Raw genomic sequence first — 21,037 nt, forward strand, 5'->3', positions numbered from 1 at the left:
AGAAGATGTTTGTAGTTGTTATAGTTTATTGGGAGAATGGAGGTGGTAGATATAAAAGATTCCGTTTGCTGAACAACATACTGAAATTGCAGAGGTCTGTTTCTTGTAGATTCTTGGTAATGGCAAGATGGTACAAAATAGAAAACCTGATTGAGGAGTTCCCTGGTGGGCTCAGAGAGTTGGGGATCTGGCATTGTCACTGCTGTGGCTCTGGTTAGTGCTGTGGCATGGGTTTGATCCCTGGCCCCGGAACTTCCACATGCCTAAGGCCAGAAATAAAAAAGAAAACCTAATTGATAATAATTTTTGATTGTCTCTGGGGACTGTTATCTCTGGCCTCCTCAATGCTGTTTGGCCTGTGTGTTTGCCTCTAGAGGTGCAGTTCTGTGAAAAAAAAAAATTGCGGGAGTTCCTGTCGTGGTGCAGTGGTCAACGAATCCGACTAGGAACAATAAGGTTGCGGGTTTGATCCCTGGTCTTGCTCAATGGGTTAAGGGTCCGGCATTGCCGTGAGCTGTGGTGTAGGTCGCAGACACGGCTCAGATCTGGCGTTGCTGTGGCTGTGGCCTAGGCCAGTGGCTACAGCTCCGATTAGACCCCTGGCCTGGGGACCTCCATATGCCGCAGGAAGTGGCCCTAGAAAAGACAAAAAGACCAAAAAAAAAAAAAAAATTGTGTGTGTGTGTGTTTGCTGGAGCTGCTGGACTCATGAGTTTTGGGTTTGTTTTTTTTTTTGTTTCTTTGTTTTTCCTTTTTATGGCTGCACTTGTGGTATATAGAAGTTCCTGGTCTAGGGGTTGAATCAGAGCTGCAGCTGCAGTCTATGCCACAGCTTGTGGCAATGCTGGATCCTTAACCCACCAAGTGAGTCCAGGGATCAAACCTGAATCCTGAGAGACCGCGTTGGGTCCTTAACGCACTGAGCCACAACAGGAACTCCTGGACTTGTGAGTTTTTGAATCCCTCATTTCCTATGACCCATAGCTGAAGTCATAAAATCTAAACTTCTAGATCCTTCTGTATGTGTGAAAATTTAGAGATGGGAAAAAAGCCTCCTCTCTTCCTCACAAAAATGAGGTATAATAACTCATCTTTTGCCATCACTTGTTTTTCTGTAATTTTTCCATATCTCAATTTGAGGGAACAAATAGATCCTGAAAGCTTGTTATTGTAGGTTCTGTGTAGCTCAATGCAGTGCAAACACACAGATTTTTCTTTTTTTTTTTTGTCTTTTTGCCATTTCTTGGGCTGCTCCCTTGGCATATGGAGGTTCCCAGACCAGGGGTTGAATCGGAGCTGTAGCCGCCGGCCTATGCGAGAGCCACAGCAACGTGGGATTCGAGCCACATCTGCGACCTACACCACAGCTCACGGCAATGCCGGATCCTTAACCCACTGAGTGAGGCCAGGGATCGAACCCGCAACCTCATGGTTCCTAGTCGGATTCGTTAACCACTGAGCCACGACGGGAACTCCAAAAACACAGATCTTTCTGATTCCTTCAGTCACGGGAGAAAATGCACACGATTGATGGAACCAGTTTAAACTGCTTTGATATATTGAGGGAACAAATGAGTCGACATTTTCAGGGCATTTTAAATGGTTTAAATAACAACTGAATGAACAAGTCACAGTGTGTGATGGACAGGAAACAATTGTTTCTGAATTCTTTCAAGTTTCTGGTCCTTCTGAGATAACTAGAGCTTGGAGAATACGGCTTTTTCTCTCTCTTTTCTCCCCCATAAAATCAAGGAGGTCCCCCAAATATTCCCATGAATCAGTTTGAGATGTGAGGGACAGCTCCATGTACAGCAATAAAATGTGATTAAAAATGAAAAACTAAGCCTCTAACTAGCTGCCACCTGCCTGGACATGTACTACATGTACCAGAATAGCTGGAGTTAAGCCAGCTATTACCTCCTCTTGAGGGTTCTAGCTTGCCCAAGAGTAACTGGTCTTCTGGAAGAAACATCAAAAGAGCCGCAGTTGAGGACTGTATCACAGAGCCAGGCTTTCCGGAATAAACGGATATGGCCAAACTCAGATTGCTGTCAGCCTCTGCTTCAAGACCGAGGTAGAACTGTAGACACTTTACTCCAGAAGCAGACAAATGCGTGAAAGGACACTGCTTTAACTTAGGAACCACAAAACTTACTTTTGATTTAATTATGGATAAATTCTGTTTCTAATGAGCGTATGAAAAAGGTTTTTTTCTTTATCTCTAGCCATCAATTTCGCTACTATACTTGCTCAAACTGTAATGAGACATTTAAAAAATAGTTATCTTCAGAATTCAGAAAAAGCCATAAAGGATTGTAGTATAAATTATAAGCTAAGTAAAGGAAAATATAATAATGATTCTGTTATGATTAATGATGGATTAGTCTTAGCCAAAAAACCTCTCAGAATAATGGTAACATTGGTCAAATATTATACAAAGTATCTTACCCAGTTCTTTTTTTTTTTTTTTTTTTTTTTTTTTTTCTGCCTTTTCTAGGGCTGCTCCCTTGGCATATGGAAGTTCCCAGGCTAGGGGTCTAATCAGAGCTGTAGCCACCGGCCTACGCCAGAGCCACAGCAACTCAGGATCCGAGCCGCTTCTGCGACCCACACCACAGTTCATGGCAGTGCCAGATCCTTAACCCACTGAGCAAAGCCAGGGATCGAACCCGTAACCTCATGGTTCCTAGTCGGATTCGTTAACCACTGCGCCACGACAGGAACTCCACCAAGTTCTCTTTTTTCATCACCATAAATTTTTTTTTATTTTCTGATTTTTATTTTTTCCATTATATTTGATTACAGTGTCATAAATTTTTTTTGCATAGTATCAGAATCTGTCCTTTTCACCAGGCAATAATTGGATAAATCAATTTATATTCATGTTCATAACAGTCTCATTTAAGTATAAGAGCTTTAGTAAGGAACAAGGTTGTTCATTTTCTTTACTTAGGTTTTGAGAATTCTTTATGTTATTCTGGATAAAACCCTTTTGTCAGTTATATCAACTGTAACATTTTCTCCCAGTTTGTGTCTTGTCTTTTTTTTTTTTTTTTTTGTCTTTTTGCCTTTTTCTAGGGCTGCTCCCATGGCATATGGAGAGTTCCAGACTAGGGGTCCAACCAGAGCTATAGCCGCTGGCCAACACCACAGCCACAGCAACGCAGGATCTGAGCCGCGTCTGCAACCTACACCACAGCTCACGGCAATGCGGATCCTTAACCCACTGAGCAAGGCCAGGGATCGAACCTACAACCTCATAGTTCCTAGTCAGATTCGTTAACCACTGAGCCATGACGGGAACTCCGAGTCTTATCTTAACAGTGTTTTTAGTAGAACAAAAATTTTTAATTTTGATAAAATCCAATTCACTGTTTTTTTCCTTTTTGGATTATCTTTTGGTGTCTTTAAGAACTTAAAGCTTGGGAGTTCCTGTCGTGGCGCAGTGATTAATGAATCCGACTAGGAACCATGAGGTTGCGGGTTTGATCCCTGCCCTTGCTCAGTGGGTTAAGGATCCGGCGTTGCCGTGAGCTGTGGTGTAGGTTGCAGACGTGGCTCGGATCCCGCGTTTCTGTGGCTCTGGCGTAGGCCAGTGGCTACAGCTCCGATTCGACCCCTAGCCTGTGAACCTCCATATGCCGCAGGAGCGGCCCAAAGAAATAGCAAAAAAAAGACAAAATAATAATAATAATAATAATAATAATAACAACAACAACAAAAAGAACTTAAAGCTTTATTCAGCTGTATTTCATATCACATAAACCTCTCCATTTTAAAGCATACAATTCAGCACTTCTTACTACATTACAGACTCGTGCAACCAACACCACTAATTTTAGAGCATTTTTATCACCTGAAAGAGAAACTCCATACTTACTATTCCCCCACCCACATCTCTATCCCAACCTCTAGCCCCTGGCAACCACTTTGTAACAAAAGCAACAAAAAATGTCAATTGGCCCCACTTCTTAAATGAGGACTGTGCATATTGTCTTCCTTCCAAAGAGTACAGTATGGAAATGGAGAAAAGTCGCTTAAGAGAAACCTTACCAACATCACCTTAGCTATGTGACACAGCTAACATCAGCACCAGTAAGTCCTGTGATTGGTATGTATCTTTGATGGGATTCGATGAAAATGGCTCTTTAACACTCCAGTCTTCCTCCTCTAATCCATATCCCCAAGGCCAACCATGAAAAAAACATCAGACGTATTCTACAAAATACCTGACCAATATTCCTCAAAACTGTCCAGGTAATCAAAAATAACAAGAGTATTAAAAATATAATGAGCAATGTGCCAACTATAATTTACACTGCTGTAATATTACATATGAAAGTTGTTAAGCGAATCCTAAGAGTTTTCATTACAAGGAAAATTTTTTGTTTTTTTTGGGTTTTTTTTTTGTCTTTTTGCCATTTCTTGGGCTGCTCCCACAGCATATGGAGGTTCCCAGGCTAGGGGTCTAATCGGAGCTGAGCTGCCAGCCTACGCCGAGCCGCGTCTGCGACCCACACCACAGCTCACGGCAACGCCAGATTGTTAACCCACTGAGCAAGGGCAGGGATCAAATCCGAACCCAAAACCTCATGGTTCCTAGTCGGATTCGTTAACCACTGTGCCATGGGAACTCTGGAAAATTTTTTCTATTTATTTTTGTATCTATGTAAAATGATGGGTGTTTACTAAACTTATTGTGATCATCATTGGATGAGGTTTGTAAGTCAAATCATTATGCTGCACACCTTAACTTTATAGTGCCGTTTGTCAGTTATACCTCAATAAAACTGGAAGAAGAAAATAATAATAAAAATTCACCAATCCTGCCACCCTTCAAAATTATCTTGTTAAACAAATTTTATTAAATATATTGTTGTTTGCCAACCAAAGTAAACGAAAACGTCAAGAATTAAAAGTTGCCTGACCTGGAGTTCCCATTGTGGCGCAGTGGAAAGGAATTCGACTGGTATCTATGAGGATGCGGGTTCAATCCCTGGCCTTACTCAGTGGGTTAAGGATCCGGCATTGCTGTGAGCTGTGGTGTAGGTTGCAGATGTGGCTTGGATCCTGCATTGCTGTGGCTGTGGTGTGGGCCAGCTACTGCAGCTCCAATTGGTCTCCTATGGAACTTCCAATTGGACTGCAGCTCCAATTGGAACTTCCATATGACATGGGTGTGGCGAAAATAAATAAATAAATACATAAAATGATAATAGTAAAATGAAATAAAAGTTACCTGACCTTATATTAGGAGTTAAAAGATGTAAGAGCTGCTGAGACAATGCCTTTTCTTTCCTTTTTTCTTTTTCTTTTTTGTCCGCCCTGTGCATATGGAGTTCCCAGGCCAGATGTCATATCCAAGCTGCAGTTGTGACCTACATGCAGCTGTGGCAACGCCAGATCCTTAACCCTGGCTGTGCCCGGCCAGGGATGGAACCTGTGTCCTGGTGCTGCAGATTTGCCACTGATCCAGTTGCACCACAGTGGGAGCTCTGACAGTGCCTTTTCTTAAAATGAATTTGCTATCAGGCTGGAGAGGTAAGACATATGCTTAAAACATATGAGAGGACAAAAGAATAGTAAGCCAACTGTCACTGAATTCCGATCAAGTGCTACTGTGCTATTTGAGATCAGGATAGCATACTATAGTAAGTAACAGTAGTGTGTGACACAAAAAGTAAGTGGATAATGAGTTAAATGTAGAAATTAATGTGAAATGGCCATCATCAAAAAGTCTACAAATAACAAACGCTGGAGAGGGTGTGGAGAAAAAAGAACCCTCCAACACTGTGGGGGATGTAAATTGATGCCACCATGGATAAGAGTATTGAAGTTCCTTTAAAAACTAAAAATAGGGTTACCATATGATCCAGCCATCCCACTCCTTGGCATGTATCTAGAAAAGATGAAAACATTAATTTGAAAAGATACATACACCCTAGTGTTCTTAGTGGCACTATCTACAGCAGCAAAGACATGGAAGCAACCTAAGTGTCCACTGAAAGATTAATGGATAAGGAAGATGTGGAGATATATACTTATATATATATATGTGTATATATATCTCCACATCTTCCTTATCCATTAATTATATATATATATATATATTTGGAATACTACTCAGCTATAAAAAAGAATAAAATAATGACATTTGCCGCAAAATGGATGCACCTAGAAATTATTATACTAAGAGAAAGACAAATATCTTATTTTTAAAATTTTTATTATTCAAATGAATTTATCACATCTGTAGTTGTATAATGATCATAACAATCTGATTTCACAAGATTTCCATCCCACAGCCCAGGCACATCCTCCCACCCCGCAAACTGTCTCCTCTGGAGACCATAAGTTTTTCAATGTCTGTGAGTCAGCATCGGTTATACAAAGAAGTTCCGTCTGTCCTTTTTTCAGATTCCACATGTCAGTGAAAGCATTGGATGTTGGTGTCTCATTGTATGGCTGACTTCACTTAGCATGATAGTTTCTAGGTCCATCCATGTTGCAAAAAATGCTGGTATTTCATTCTTTTTAATGGCTGAGTAATATTCCATTGTGTATGTGTACAACATCTTCTTGATTCACTCCTCTGTCGATGGACATTTAGGTTGTTTCCATGTCTTGGCTATTGTAAATAGTGCTGCAATGAACATCAGAGTACATGTGTCTTTGCGAGTCATGGTTTTCTCTGGGTAGATGCCCAGGAGTGGGATTGCTAGATCAAATGGTAGTTCTATGTTCAGTTTTATGAGGAATCTCCATACTGCTCTCCACAGTGGTTGCACCAATTTACAATCCCACCAACAGTGTACTAGGGTTCCTTTTTCTCCACACCCTCTCCAGCACTTCTTGTTTGTAGACTTTTGGATGATGGCCATTCTGGCTGGTGTAAGGTGGTGCCTCAGAGTGGTTTTCATTTGCATCTCTCTAGCAATGAGTGATGTTGAACATCTTTTCAAGTGTTTCTTGGCCATCTGTATGTCTTCTTTGGAGAACTGTCTGTTGAGATCTTCTGCCCATTTTTTGATAGGGTTGTTTGTTTTTTTGGTATTGAGCTGCAAGAAGTTGTTTATAAATTGTGGAGCTTACTCCCTTGTCAGTTGATTCACTTGCAAAGATTTTCTCCCATTGTGTGGGTTGTCTTTTTGTGTTGTTTAGGGTTTCCTTTGCTGTGCAGAAACTTTGAAGTTTGATTAGGTCCCATTTGTTTATTTTTGTTTTTGTTGTCAATACTCTGATAGGTGGATCTGAGAAGATGTTGCTGTCATTTATGTCAGAGAGTGTTTGGCCTATGTTTTCCTCTAGGAGTTTGATAGTGTCTGGTCTTATATCTAGGTCTTTAATCCATTTTGAGTTTATTTTTGTATATGGTGTTAGGGAGTGTTCTAATTTCATTCTTTTCCGTGTGGCTATCCACTTTTCCCAGCACCACTTATTGAACAAGCTGTCCTTTCTCCATTGTATATTCTTGCCTCCTTTGTCATAGATTAGGTGGCTGTAGGTGCATGGGTTTACTTCTGGGCTTTCTATCCTGTTCCACTGATCTATATTTCTGTCTTTGTCCCAGTACCATATGGTTTTGATGATTGTTGCTTTGTGGTATAGTCTGAAGTTAGAGAGCCTGACTCCTCCAGCTCCATTTTTCCTTTTCAGGATATCTTTGGCTATTCTGGGTCTTTGGTGCTTCCGAACAAACTTTAAAATATTTTGCTCGAGTTCTGTGAAAAATGTCCTTGGTAATTTGATAGGGATTGCATTGAGTCTGTATATTGCCTTGGGTAGTAGAGTCATTTTGATAATATTGACTCTTCCAGTCCAAGAGCATGGTATATCTTTCCATCTATTTGTGTCATCTTTGATTTCTTTCATCAGTGGCTTGTAGTTTTCAGAGTGCAGGATTTTTGTTTCTTTAGGTAGGTTTACTCCTAGGTATTTTATTCTTTTGGATGCGATGGTAAACGGGATTGCTTCCCTAATTTCTCTTTCTGATCTTTCATTGTAGGTGCATAGAAGTGCCATCGATTTCTGTGTATTGATTTTGTATCCTGCAACTTTGCCAAATTCATGTATGAGCTCTAACAGTTTTCTGGTGGAGTCTTTAGGATTCTCTAGGTATAGTATCATGTCATCTGCAAATAGGGATAGTTTTACTTCTTCCTTTCGAATTTGGATTCCTTTGATTTCTTTTTCTTCTCTGATTGCCGTGGCTAGGACTTCCAGAACTATGTTGAAGAGTAGTGGTGAAAGTGGACATCCTTGTCTTGTTGCTGATCTCAGCGGGAATTCTTTCAGCTTTTCACCATTGAAAATGATGTTCACTGTGGGTTTGTCATATATGGCCTTATCATGTTGAGATTCCTGCTATGCCCACTTTCTGAAGGTTTTTTTCAGAAATGGGTGTTGGATTTTGCCAAAGGCTTTTTCTGGGTCTATTGAGAGGATCATATGGTTTTTATTCTTCAGTTTGTTCATGTGGTGAATCACACTGATGGATTTGTGGATATTGAAGAATGCTTACATCCCTGAGGTAAATCCCACTTGATCATGATGTACAATCCTTGTAATGTATTGTTGGATGTGGTTTGCTAGTATTTTGCTGAGGATGTTTGCATCAATGTTCATCAGTGAAATTGGCCAGTAGTTTTCTTTTTTTGTGGAATCTTTGTCCTGTTTTGGTATCAGGGTGATGGTGGCCTCATAGAATGAGTTTGGGAGTATCCCTTCCTCTGTGATTTTTTGAAATAGTTTCAGAAGGAGAGGTGTTAGCTCTTCTCTAAATGTTTGATAGAATTTGCCTGTGAAGCCATCTGGTCCTGGACTTTTGTTCATTGGAAGTTTTTTAATCACAGTTTCAATTTCAGTTCTTGTGATTGGTCCGTTCATCTTTTCTATTTCATCTTGTTGCGGTCTTGGAAGATTGTGCTTTTCTAAGAATTTGTCCATTTCTTCTAGGTTTTCCATTTTATTGGCGTATAGTTGCATATAGTAGTCTCTTATGATCCTTTGTATTTCTGTGATGTCCGTTGTTACTTCTCCTTTTTCATTTCTAATTTTATTGATTTGAGTCCTCTGTCTTTTTTGCTTGAGAAGTCTGGCTAGGGGTTTATCAATTTTGTTGATCTTTTCAAAGAACCAGCTTTTCATTTCATGGATCTTTTCTATGGTTTTCTTTGTTTCTATTTCATTGATTTCTGCTCTGATCTTTATGATTTCTTTCCTTCTACTAACTTTAGGTCTTGTCTGTTCTTCTCTCTCTGGCTGCTTTAAATGTAAAGTTATCTTGTTTATTTGGGTTTTTTCTTGTTTCCTGAGGTGGGCTTGTATTGCTACAAACTTTGCTCTTAGAACAGCTTTTGCTGCATCCCATAGGTTTTGGAGTGTGGTGTCTTCGTTGTCATTTGCGGCTAGGTATTTTTTAATTTCCTCTTTGATTTCTTTAGTGATGCATTGGTTGTTTAGTAGCATGTTGTTGAGTCTCCATGTGTTTGTGTTTTTTGCAGTTTTTTTCTTGTTGTTGTTGTCCAGTCGTATAGCATTGTGGTCGGAAGAGGTGCTTGATATGATTTCAATTTTCTTAAAGTTACCGAGGTTGGATTTGTAGCCCAGGATATGATCAATCTTCGAGACTGTTCCATGTGCACTTGAGAAGAATGTGTATTCTGTTGCTTTTGGATGGGATGTTCTATAAGTATCTATTAAGTCCATCTGGTTTAATGTTTCATTCAGGGCCTGTGTTTCCTCATTGATTTTCTGTCTGGTTGATCTGTCCATTGCTGTAAGTGGGGTGTTAAAGTCCCCCACTATGATTGTGTTATTGTCAATTTGTCCTTTTAAGGTTGTTAGCAGATGCCTTATATACTGTGGTGAACCTTTGTTGGGTGCATAGATATTTAAAATTGTTATATCATCTCCTTGGATTGATCCTTTGATCATTATGTAGTGACCTTCTTTGCCCCTTAAAATATTCTTCATTTTAAAGTCTATTTTGTCTGATATAAGTATTGCTACTCCAGCTTTCTTTTGATCCCTGTTGGCGTGAAATATTTTCTTCCATCCTCTCACTTTCAATTTACATGTGTCCGTAGAAGTGAAGCGGGTCTCTTGAAGACAGCACATATATGGGTCTTGTTTTTGTATCCATTTAGAAAGTCTATGTCTTTAGGTTGGGGCATTTAGTCCATGAACATTTAACGTAATTATGGCTACGTATGTTCTTATTGCCATTTTATTAATTACTTTAGATTTGTTTTTGCTGCTCTTTTTTCTTTCCTTCTTCTCTTGTTCTTTTCTGCCTAGAGAAGTTCCTTTAGTATTTATTGTAAGGCTGGTTTAGTGTTTCTGAATTCTCTCAGCTTTTTCTTATCTGTGAAGGTTTTGATTTCTCCTTCAAATCTGAACAAGAGCCTTGCTGGGTAGAGGAATCTTGGTTGGAGGTTTTTTCCTTTCATCACGTGAAGTATATCATGCCACTCCCTTCTGGCCTGCAGAGTTTCTGCTGAAAAATCTGCTGATAACTTTATCGGGGTTCCCTTGTATGTTATTTGTTTCTTTTCCCTAGCTGCTTTCAGTATTTTCTCTTTGTCTTTAATTTTGGTCAGTTTGATGAATATGTGTCTCGGGGTGTTCCTCCTTGGGTTTATTTTATATGGTACTCGTTGTGCTTCCTGGATTTGAGTGAATGATTCCTTCCCCATGTTAGGGAAGTTTTCGGCTATTATCTCTTGGAATATTTTTTCTGTCTCCTTCTCTCTCTCTTCTCCTTCTGGCACCGCTATAATAAGGATGTTGGTGTGTTTAACATTGTCCCAGAGTTCTCTGAGACTCTCTTCATTTGTTTTCAATCTTTTTTTCTCTTTTCTGTTCTGCATCCGTAATTTCCACTAATCTGTCCTCCACCTCGCTTATTCGTTCTTCTGCCTCCTGTATTCTGCTGTTAGCTGCTTCTAGTGAATTTTATTTCAGTTATTGTATTTTGCATCTCTTCTTGTTGAAGTTTTAAATCTTGTATCTCTTTGGTCAGTGTTTCCTGTAAGTTATCCATCTTTGCCTCCGGTTTATTTCCAATGTCTTGCATCATCTTCAGCATCAACAGTCTAAAACTTTTTCCTGGAGGCTAAGAATCTTCCCCTCAGTTAGCTGTTCTTCTGGGGTTTTTCCTTTCTCCCTCATCTGAGTTATAGTTCTCTGTCTTTTCACTTTTATAGGTTTTTGGTGTGGTGACCTTCTTACAGATAGTAGAATTGTAGCCTCTCTTACTTCTGATGTCTGCCCCCCTCTGGATGAAGTTGGTATGGGGGCTTGCTGTAGGCTTCCTGATGGGAGGGGCTGATGCCTGCCCCCTGGTAGGTGGAGCCATTCTAATCCCTCTGTTGGGTGGGGCTTAGTCTCTGGATGGGATTAGAAGCAGCTGTGTGCCTGAGGGATCTTTAGGTAGCCTGTTTACTGCGGGGCGGGGCTGTGATCCCACCTGGGTTGTTGTTTATCCTAGGGCTTCTCAGCAGCTAACTGATGGGTGGGGCCAGATTTTCCCTAAATGGCCACCTCCAGGGAAAGGCGCTGCTGCTGAATATTCCTGAGAGCTTTGCTTTCAATGTCCTTCCCTCACAACAAGCCACGTTCACCCCTGTTTTCCCAGGATGTCCTCCAAGAACTACAGTCAGGTTTGTCCCAGATTCCCTTGGAGACTTTGCTTTGCCCTGGGACTCAGTGCACATGAACGTCTGTGTGTGCCTTTTAAGAAAGGGGTCTCTGTTTCCCCCAGTTCCGTGGAGCTCCTGTGCACAAGCCCTACTGGCCTTCAATGCCAAATGCTCCAGGGATCTTTCTCCCCATACCAGATCCCCACATGTGAGAGTTTGATGCGTGGCTCAGAACTCTCACTTCTGTAGGTGAGTCTCTTTGAACCAGTTAGTTTCCATTCTGTGGAGCTTCCCACCCAGGAGGAATGGGGTTGTTTATATCACGAAATCACCCCTCCTACCTCTTGATGTGGCCTCTTCTTTTTCTTCTGGAGTAGGGTATTTTTTTTAAGGTTTCCAGTCCATTTGGGTGAAGAGTGCTCAGTCTTTAGTTGTGAATTTTGTTGTTTTTAGGAGAGAAGTTGTGCTCCAGTCTTTCTATTCTGCCATCTTAATCCTGTTTTGGAAATAGAATATGACCAGGATAAAGGATCCCAAGCAAGTGGCCAGCACCATCTGGCAAATTCTGTTCATCCTCATCACTTTCAGCAGCGCTGGTTTCATGGCTTTGTCCTGGCTGTGGGTACCCGGGTGTCCAGGAGGCGCTCCCCGAGCGCAAGACAAATATCTCATAATAGCACTTATATATGGGATCTAAAAAAATAATACAGGGAGTTCCCATCATGGCTCAGCAGAAACACAGATATACAGAGCTTCCTCTGATGAATCTGAGCAGAGTAAACTGAAAACCTTCTGGAAAAGATTCAGCATTCTGGAGTTCCTGTAGTGGCTCAGTGGAAATGAATCTGACTAGCATCCATGAGGATGCAGATTTGATCCCTGGCCTCGCTCAGTGGGTTCAGGATCCGGCGTTGCCGTGAGCTGTGGTGTAGGTTGCAGACGTGGCTCAGATCCTGTGTGGTTCTGGCGTAGGCTGGCGGCTACAGCTCTGATTAGACCTCTAGCCTGGGAACCTCCATATGCCTCGGGAACAGCCCCCCAAAAAGACAAAAAGACAAAAAAAACAAATAAATAAACTTATGGTTACTAAAGGGGGCAGAGGAGGGAGTAAATGAGGAGTTCGGGATTGACAGTTACACACTACTATATACGAAATAGACTTACCACAAAGACCCATTGTATAGCACAGGGAATTATATTTAATGTCTTGTAATAACCTATAATGGAAAAGAACCTGAAAAAGTACATTTATATATATACACACACACATATGTGTAACTGAATCACTTTGCTGTACATGTGAAACCAACAGAACGTTGTAAATAAACTATGCTCCAATTTAAAAGACAAAAACGAAAAACGAGAAGTTCTGTTGTGGCTCAGCAGGTTAAGTATCCAACTAGTATCCCTGAGCATGCAGGTTTGATCCCTGGTCTTGCTCAGTGGATTAAGGATCTGGTGTTACTGCAAACTTCGATATACGTAGCAGGTGCAGCTTGGATCTGGCGCTGCTATGACTGTGGTGTAGGCCTGCAGTTGCAGCTCTGATTCGACCCCTAGCCCAGGAACTTCCATATGGTGCAGATGCAGCCATATGGAGGAAAAAAAAAGAAAAAAAAAAAGAAATTAATGTGAGTTGCAGGAAAGCTACTGCAAGGAGAAAGCAGGACTTTATTTTTTATTTTTATTTTTTGTCTTTTTGTCTTTTTAGGGCCGCACCCATGGCATATGAAGGTTCCTAGGCTAGGGGTCTAATTGGAGCTGCAGCCGCTGGATCCAAGCTGCGTCTGGGACGTACACTACCGCTCACAGCCTTGCAGGATCCTTAATCCACTGAGGGAGGCCAGGGATCAAACCCGTGTCCTCATGGATGCTAGTCAGTTTCGCCAACCACGAGCCACAATGGGAACTCCGTATTTTTTATTTTTATTTATTTATGTATTATTTTATTTTTATTTTTTTAGAAGGCAGAACTTAAAAGCAGAGAAGTCATTTCTAAGTTTGAGAGGGAGGGAAACATGTTAAAGAACCGAAAAGAGACTGTCCCATCTGAGGTGGAGAGGAAACATGAGATAGAAACATTGATTTCCACTCACAGAATTTGCTGTTCAAAGAAAGTGGATTAGGGGAGTGGGGGAAGAAAGATCCAATTCATATTTCAGGAGAATAAAACTGTCCACTCTTTGTAGAACATACAGGAAGAGGAAAAGTTTGGGTAGGGAGATCTGTTAGGAAGACAGGAAATATGAACTATGAGTGTCTGTGGAAAGAGTCTAAAAAATTGCCAGCATTCTATAAAAGGAAAGGTCCCCCAGCTTCTTTCTAAACCTCAGAAGGTCTGAATCCAGAGGGAAACGAATAAGCAAGACAAAGTGAGTAGAGTAGCTCTGAAGGTAAACATAAATATTTTAAAACCCAAGGCTGATGGCAATGGGAATGATTTATAAGAGAGAAATCCAAAAGAAAGGTTAACAAGAGGGTTAAATTACAGAGAAGGATGAAGATTTGATAGGTTTCAAAACAAACGAACAAGCAAAGGACAAACGAACAACAAAAACTCGTGAACAAAAACAAAAACAAGAAGAGCTTCAGGAACAAAGATGACTAAAAGTCATATTGTAATCTGAATGGGGTCCTGGAACAGAAAAAGGACATTCGATAAAAACAAATAAAATCTGGAGTTCCCATCGTGGCTCAGTGGTTAACTAACCTGACTAGCATCCAGGAGGACATGAGTTCCATCCCTGGCCTTGCTCAGTGGGTTAAGGATCTGGTGTTGCCGTGAGCTGTGCTGTAGGTGGCAGACAAGGCTTAGATCCCATGTTGCTGTGCCTGTGGCATAGGCCCTCAACTACAGCTCTGATTCAGCCCATAGCCTGGGAACCTCCATATGCCGCTGTTGTGGCCCTAAAATACAAAACAAAACAAAACCAAATAAAATCTTTATACAGTATAGATATCAATGACTACTAATGTATGGATACTGGCAGATTAATTTTAACAAAGGTACCATATTAAATAACGTATTAATAATAGAGGGAACGCAGCGTGGGGTATAAGGAAACTCTGGACTATCTTTGCCATTTTTCTTTCTTCTATTTATTTATTTATTTATTTATTTATTTATTTTTTGTCTTTTTAGGGGCAGACCAGCAGCATATGGAAGTCCCAGGCTAGGGGTTGAATGGGAGCTGCAGCTTGTGGTCTACACCACAGCCACAGCAACTCGGGGGATCTGAGCCACATCTTTGACCTACACCACAGCTCACGGCAACACCAGATCCTTAACCCACTGAGCAAGGCCAGGGATGGAACCTGAGTCCTCATGGATACTAGTCAGGCTCATTAATTGCTGAGCCACTACGGGAACTCCTACCATTTTTCTGTTAAACTGTTTCAAAAAAAAAAAACAAAGTTTATTTGAAAATAAATTGGCTCTGTTTGTATCTATTTCTCAACCCTACTGATGTGCATGTTTATCCTTTCTCCCATGACCCACTCTTTTTCTGCTTTATTGGCACTTAACTTAAACATACAATTGTAATGTATTTAAAGTGTACAACATGATGGAGAGTTCCCGTTGTGGCTCAGCTGGTTAAGAACCTGACATAGTGTCCGTGAGGATGTGAGTTTGATCCCTGGCCTTGCTCAGTGGGTTAAGGATCCCACATTACTGTGAGCTGCAGTGTAGGTTGAAAATGTGGCTGGGATCTGGCATTGCTGTGCCTGTGGTGTAGGCTGGCAGCTGCAGTTCTGATTCAACCTCTAGCCCAGGAACTTCCATATGCTGCAGGTGCAGCCCCAAAAAGAAAAAAAAAGTGTACAATGTGATGATTTGAGGTATATATACATTGTGCGGGAATCTTCTTCATCAAGTTAATAAACATATCCATCACTTCACAGATTTTCCATTTGTGTGTGTGTGGCATTGGCGGGGGGGAGTGAGGACACAGTCCTACTTGACAAATTTCAATTATTCAATACAGTATCATCAACTATAGTCACCAAGTTATACATTAGAGCCTCAATGTATAATAAGAAAGTCTGTATCCTTTTGCCGAACTCCCTATTTTTCCCACTCCTGAGCCTCTGGCAACTACCATTCTAGTCTCTGTTTCTATGAGTTGAACTGTGTTTTTTTTTCAGAGTCCATATATAAGTGATACCCTGCGGCATAGCCGACTCAGAGTTCTCAGACTCTTACATGGTGGTTATGAGAGTAAGCAAAACAGGAGCTGCATAGACGCTTTTGATCTAGCCCCAGAAACCAGTCGGTATTACTTAAACTGCATTCTACCGGCTAAAGGCAAGTTACCAAACCCAGCTCAGATGGAAGGGGACATGAATCAGGCCTACATTTTAATAATAGTACAGTCATTTGAAAAACCACTACACCCTATTTAAGAGTAGAAGATTAAAAGGCTGATTGGAAACTCTGACTGTACGTGTTGGCTTGTTGACATTGAGAGTTTCTGGTTTGGAAACTGGTGATGGCAATGCCCTTAGATTTTTCCCCCTTGACATAATCAGACCCCAGTCTCTTGATGGAAGAGTAGAGAGCAGTGGCTGGATTCTGGGAGAGTACAGGAGGGGACTGGAATGGAGGTTGACAAGGATGTGTGCATGTCAACATCAAATATGGCACATGCTCCTATTGTCACCATGGTGACATCATCTTTCTCTGTGCTTAGTGTTCCCCAACCAGAGACTTTCCGTCCATCCTCTCCAGGCTTTTTATTGGAGGGGGGACAGTTATTTAACTACATTGGGTATGAGCAGGGGAGATCAGACTCTTTTTTTTTTTTTTTGAGTGTTTTTAGGGCCGCACCCAAGGCAGATGGAAGTTCCTAGCCTAGGGGTCAAATCGGAGCTATAGCTACCAGCCTACACCACAGCCACAGCAACACCAGATCCGAGCCATGACTGCGACTTACACTGCAGCTCACGGCAACACTGGATCTCAGGCTCACTGAGCAGGGCCAGGGATTGAACTCAAGTCCTCATGGATACTAGCTGGGTTCATTATTGCTGAGCCACAACGGGAACTCATGGACTCTCAACCCAAACTCCTCATCTTAGCCCTCTGCCAGCTCTGTATTCATACCAACATCTAGGGTGCCTATTGTTACCAAGTCCTAAGACTTTTGTGGTTTTATGGTATAATCTGGCTTAGTTCTTACCTTTCTGTGTTGTTGCTTATTATCCAGTTTTCTTTTCTTTTCTTTTCTTTTTTTTTTGTCTTTGCTAGGGCCGCACCCTCGGCACATGGAGGTTCCCAGGCTAGGGGTTTGATTGGAGCTGTAGCTGCCAGTCTATGCCACAGCCACAGCAACGCAGGATCTGAGCTGCGTCTGCAACCTACACCACAGCTCACGGCAATGCCGGATCCTTAACCCACTGAGGGAGGCCAGGGATCCACCTGCAACCTCATGGTTCCTAGTCAGATTCGTTAACCACTGAGCCACGACAGGAACTCCTCTTTTCTTTTCTTTTTCTGGCTGCCCCCGTCCAGCAGGCAGAAGTTCCTGGGCCAGGGATTGATCCTGTGCCACAGTAGTGGTCTTAGCCACAGCAGTACAACACCGGATCCTTAACCGATAGGCCACCTGGGAACACCTCAGTTTACTTAAATGATTTACATCATATGTCATCTACTGCTTTATGGTTTCCAAATTATTGAAGCTATGGTCTCCTTTTCCACCCACACCATCCACCTGAGTTTATAACTTAAAAACATCCTTTATTATTGTTTAACATTTAGGGAAGGAGCACTCTGTTTACTCTGTCATTTTACCTAGAAGTCCCCTATTGTTGAGTATGTAGGTTGTTTCCATTTTCCCTCCTAGGATAAAAGCAGCCCAGTCTATTCATCTTATTCTCCTTTCTGCCTCCTAGAGAAGTTACCCATTTACACCCGATGTCTAGTCACTCCTGCCTTCATCAATGGTTTTGTTATCCATTTTTTTATTGATTTAAAAAAATACACATTTCTCATTATCTATGTACCAGGCTGAGTGGCAAGTGCCATGCCACTATCAAAAAAAAAAAAAAAAAAAAAGATGGAATTTATATTCTAGAGAGGGACTTTAGAAACAAGGACATAATTTTTTAAAAGAGGGGCTACTACAGTGTATGAAGTTTTCTAAACAGAGCAAATTGGATCACAGAGGTGGATTTGGGGTACTGAGTCATAGGCTGGTCAGAAAAGTCCTCTCTGAAAAGATAGCTTTTTTTTTTTTTTTTGGCTTTTTGCCGTTTCTAGGGCCGCTCCAGTGGCATATGGATGGTTCCAGGCTAGGGGTCTAATCGGAGCTGTAGCTGCTGGTCTATGCCAGAGCCATAGCAACGAGGGATCTGAGCCACCTCTGAAACCTACACCACAGCTCACAGCAACGCTGGATCCTTAACCCACTGAGCAAGGCCAGGGATCGAACCCGCAACCTCATGGTTCCTAGTCAGATTCGTTAACCACTGCGCCACGATGGGAATGCCTGAAAGATAGCATTTGTTTATTATTTTCTTTGTAAAACTATTTACTGTGAAAGGTTTTTTGTTTTTTTCTTTTTATGGCTGCACCTGTGGCATATGGAAGTTCCCAAGCTAAGGGTTGAATTGGAGCTGCAGCTGCAGGCCTACACCACAGCCACATGATCTAAGCCACATCTGTGAACAATGCTGCAGTTTGTGGCAATGCCAGATCCTTAACCCATTGATCAAGGCCAGGGATTGAACATGCATCCTCACAGACATTGTGTTGGGTTCTTAAACCTCTGAGCCACAGTGGGAATTCCCATAGACAATTTTTTTTTTTGGGTCTTTTTAGGGCTGCATCTGAGGCATATGGAGGCTCTCAGGCTTGGGGTCTGATTGCTGCAGCCACAGCAACACCAGATCCGAGCCATGTCTTTGACTCACACCACAGCTCGTGGCAATGCTGGATTCTTAATTCACTGAGTGAGGCCAGGGATGGAACCTGGGTCCTCATGGATGCCAGTCAGATTTGTTTCCACTGAGCCACGACAGGAACTCCCCCATAGATAATTCTCGAATAGAATAAGCATTGTCCTGGATTGCTATTCCTCTTTCTGCACACACTCCTGGTTTTATTTTCTCTACTCCTAAACTTCTTTGGGTAACTGCAAACCAGCCATAAACTTTGTCATCTCCAAGCCTTTTATCAGGCAGATTCCTTTGCCTAAAAAGCCTTTTCTGATTTATGCCTCAAAACTAATTTTGGAATCCTTCAAGACTCAGTGCTAACTTTGCCACCTTTATGTAGTTTCCCAAAATTCCTCAGAGTGAGACTTCCTTCTTTCTTCCAATGCTGTTGTAGCACCAATAGCATGGATCACCCTGTGTTAGTAATTGCTGGCAACTCTGCTCCCCACAACTGTGAGTGCCTTGAGGGCAAAGCTTTCACATGGTCATTTGTATCTCTGAAGTATCTGGGATGTGAAAGCTTACTAAAATGCTTCGTAAATGAATAAACCTCTCCATTTATTAAACAAATTTACTGTGTACTTTAAAATATGTGTTGGGAGTTCCCGTTGTGGCTCAGCAGAAAGTAACCCGACTAGGATCCATGAGGATTAAGGTTTGATCCCTGGCCTCGTTCAGTGGGATAAGGGCTCAGCATTGCCATGAGCTGTGGGGTAGGTCACAGATGCAGCTCTGATCTTGAGTTGCTGTGGCTGTAGTGTAGGCCAGCAGCTACAGCTCTGATTCGACCCCTAGCCTGGGAACTTCCATACGCCACAGGTGAGGCCCTAAGAAGACAAATAAATAAATAAATAAACAAAAATAAAATAAAATAAGTGTTAAAGATTCTGAGATAATTTGTACAGCTCACTAGATGATGGAGAAAACAGACACTGAATAAAATACAAAGTTATAATGGTATAGTAACATTTTTCTCTCTGTGGATATAGCTACATTTCCTACTTTCTGTTCCTTCTTTCTGGAATATGCCTCACACCCCCACCCCCCATATTCTTACTGCTGTCCCTCATTACTTGAGGTCTCAGTGAAAATACCCCCTTCTCAAAAAGACTTTTCCTCATTCTACCAGATACATCAGCGGAAGTAGCGAACAGCCAGCCCCCTCCATAAACACATCTGAAGGTCCCAACCAACAGAATGTAGCTGTGATGGCATGTATGTGACTATGTGATTCTCTTTGAATCTAGAGAATTCCAGACTGTAGAACCCATTTTGCTGGAGTTGCTCACTTTGAGGAAGCAAGTAGCCCCATCTGGCCAGGAACTATGGGTGGCCTCTTGAAGCATAGCCTCCAGCCCACAACAACCACGACTGAGACACCAAATCCCTCAGTTCTTCAACTGCAAGAAATTGAATTGTGCCAACAACCTGAGACCGGAAGCATAACCTTCCCTAATAGAACCTCAGATGAGACCACAATCTCAGCCAAATGTTGGCTGTAGTCTTGTGAGGTGCTAATCAGAGGAGCCACATAAGTGGTACCTGATTCTTTTTTTTTTTTTTAAGGGTCACATGTGAAGTATATGGAAGTTCCCAGGCTAGGGGTCAAATTGGAGCTGCAGCTGCCGGCCTACACCACAGCTCACGGCAACACCAGATACTTAACCCACTGAGCAAGGCCAGGGATAGAACTTGCAATCTCATGGTTGGGTTCTTTACTGATGAGTCACAGTAGAAACTCCTTATGCCTGATTCTTAACTTTAGGAGCTTAGATAATAAATGCACATTGACACTAGGTTTGTGGTAATCTCACAGCAAGAAATAACTAATATGCAACCTTTATGAAAATTAGGTCCTGTGTCTTTTTGTTTGCTTGCTTTGATATTGGAGAGGGGTGTCAGTTAATGTTTCATTAAAATAAAAGTTAAGTGGAGTTCCCGTCGTGGCGCAACAGAAATGAATCCGACCCCATAAGGTCTCGGGTTCGATCCCTGGCCTTGATCAGCGGGTTAAGTATCCAGTGTTGCTGAGAGCTGTGGTGTAGGTTGTAGACATGGCTCAGATCTGGCATTGCTGTGGCTGTGGTGTAGACCCTAGCCTGGGAATCTCCATATGCTGTGGGTATAGCCCTAAAAAGCAAGAAAAAAAAAAAAAAGTTAACCTTTCCATGTTGGGAGACAGTCTCCATGGGTCTTTCATGTTTCTGTTTGTTGCAAGGCGGGGGACTGTCTTTGTGCAGGAAATAACCTTGGAAGACAGGGATGGTGTCTGCTTTACTGCCCATGATTAAAGATTTGGGTTTCTTAAGCTCACTGTTCCTTTCCTGTGATGCAAGCCATGGTAGATGCAGATGTCATGTGGCCTTCCTCACATCCCCCTGTGGGAACTCGGACTCAGGGAACTGGCACAAAAATGCTGATACTCTCTGGATGTAATAAACTATCCTTCATCTCTG

Source organism: Sus scrofa, chromosome 3 (genome assembly GCF_054392235.1).
Source record: "Sus scrofa isolate SSC_HxYL_T2T_F1_AM1 chromosome 3, Sscrofa_HxYL_maternal_Yorkshire_Landrace_v2.0, whole genome shotgun sequence".
Lineage (NCBI taxonomy): Eukaryota > Metazoa > Chordata > Mammalia > Artiodactyla > Suidae > Sus > Sus scrofa.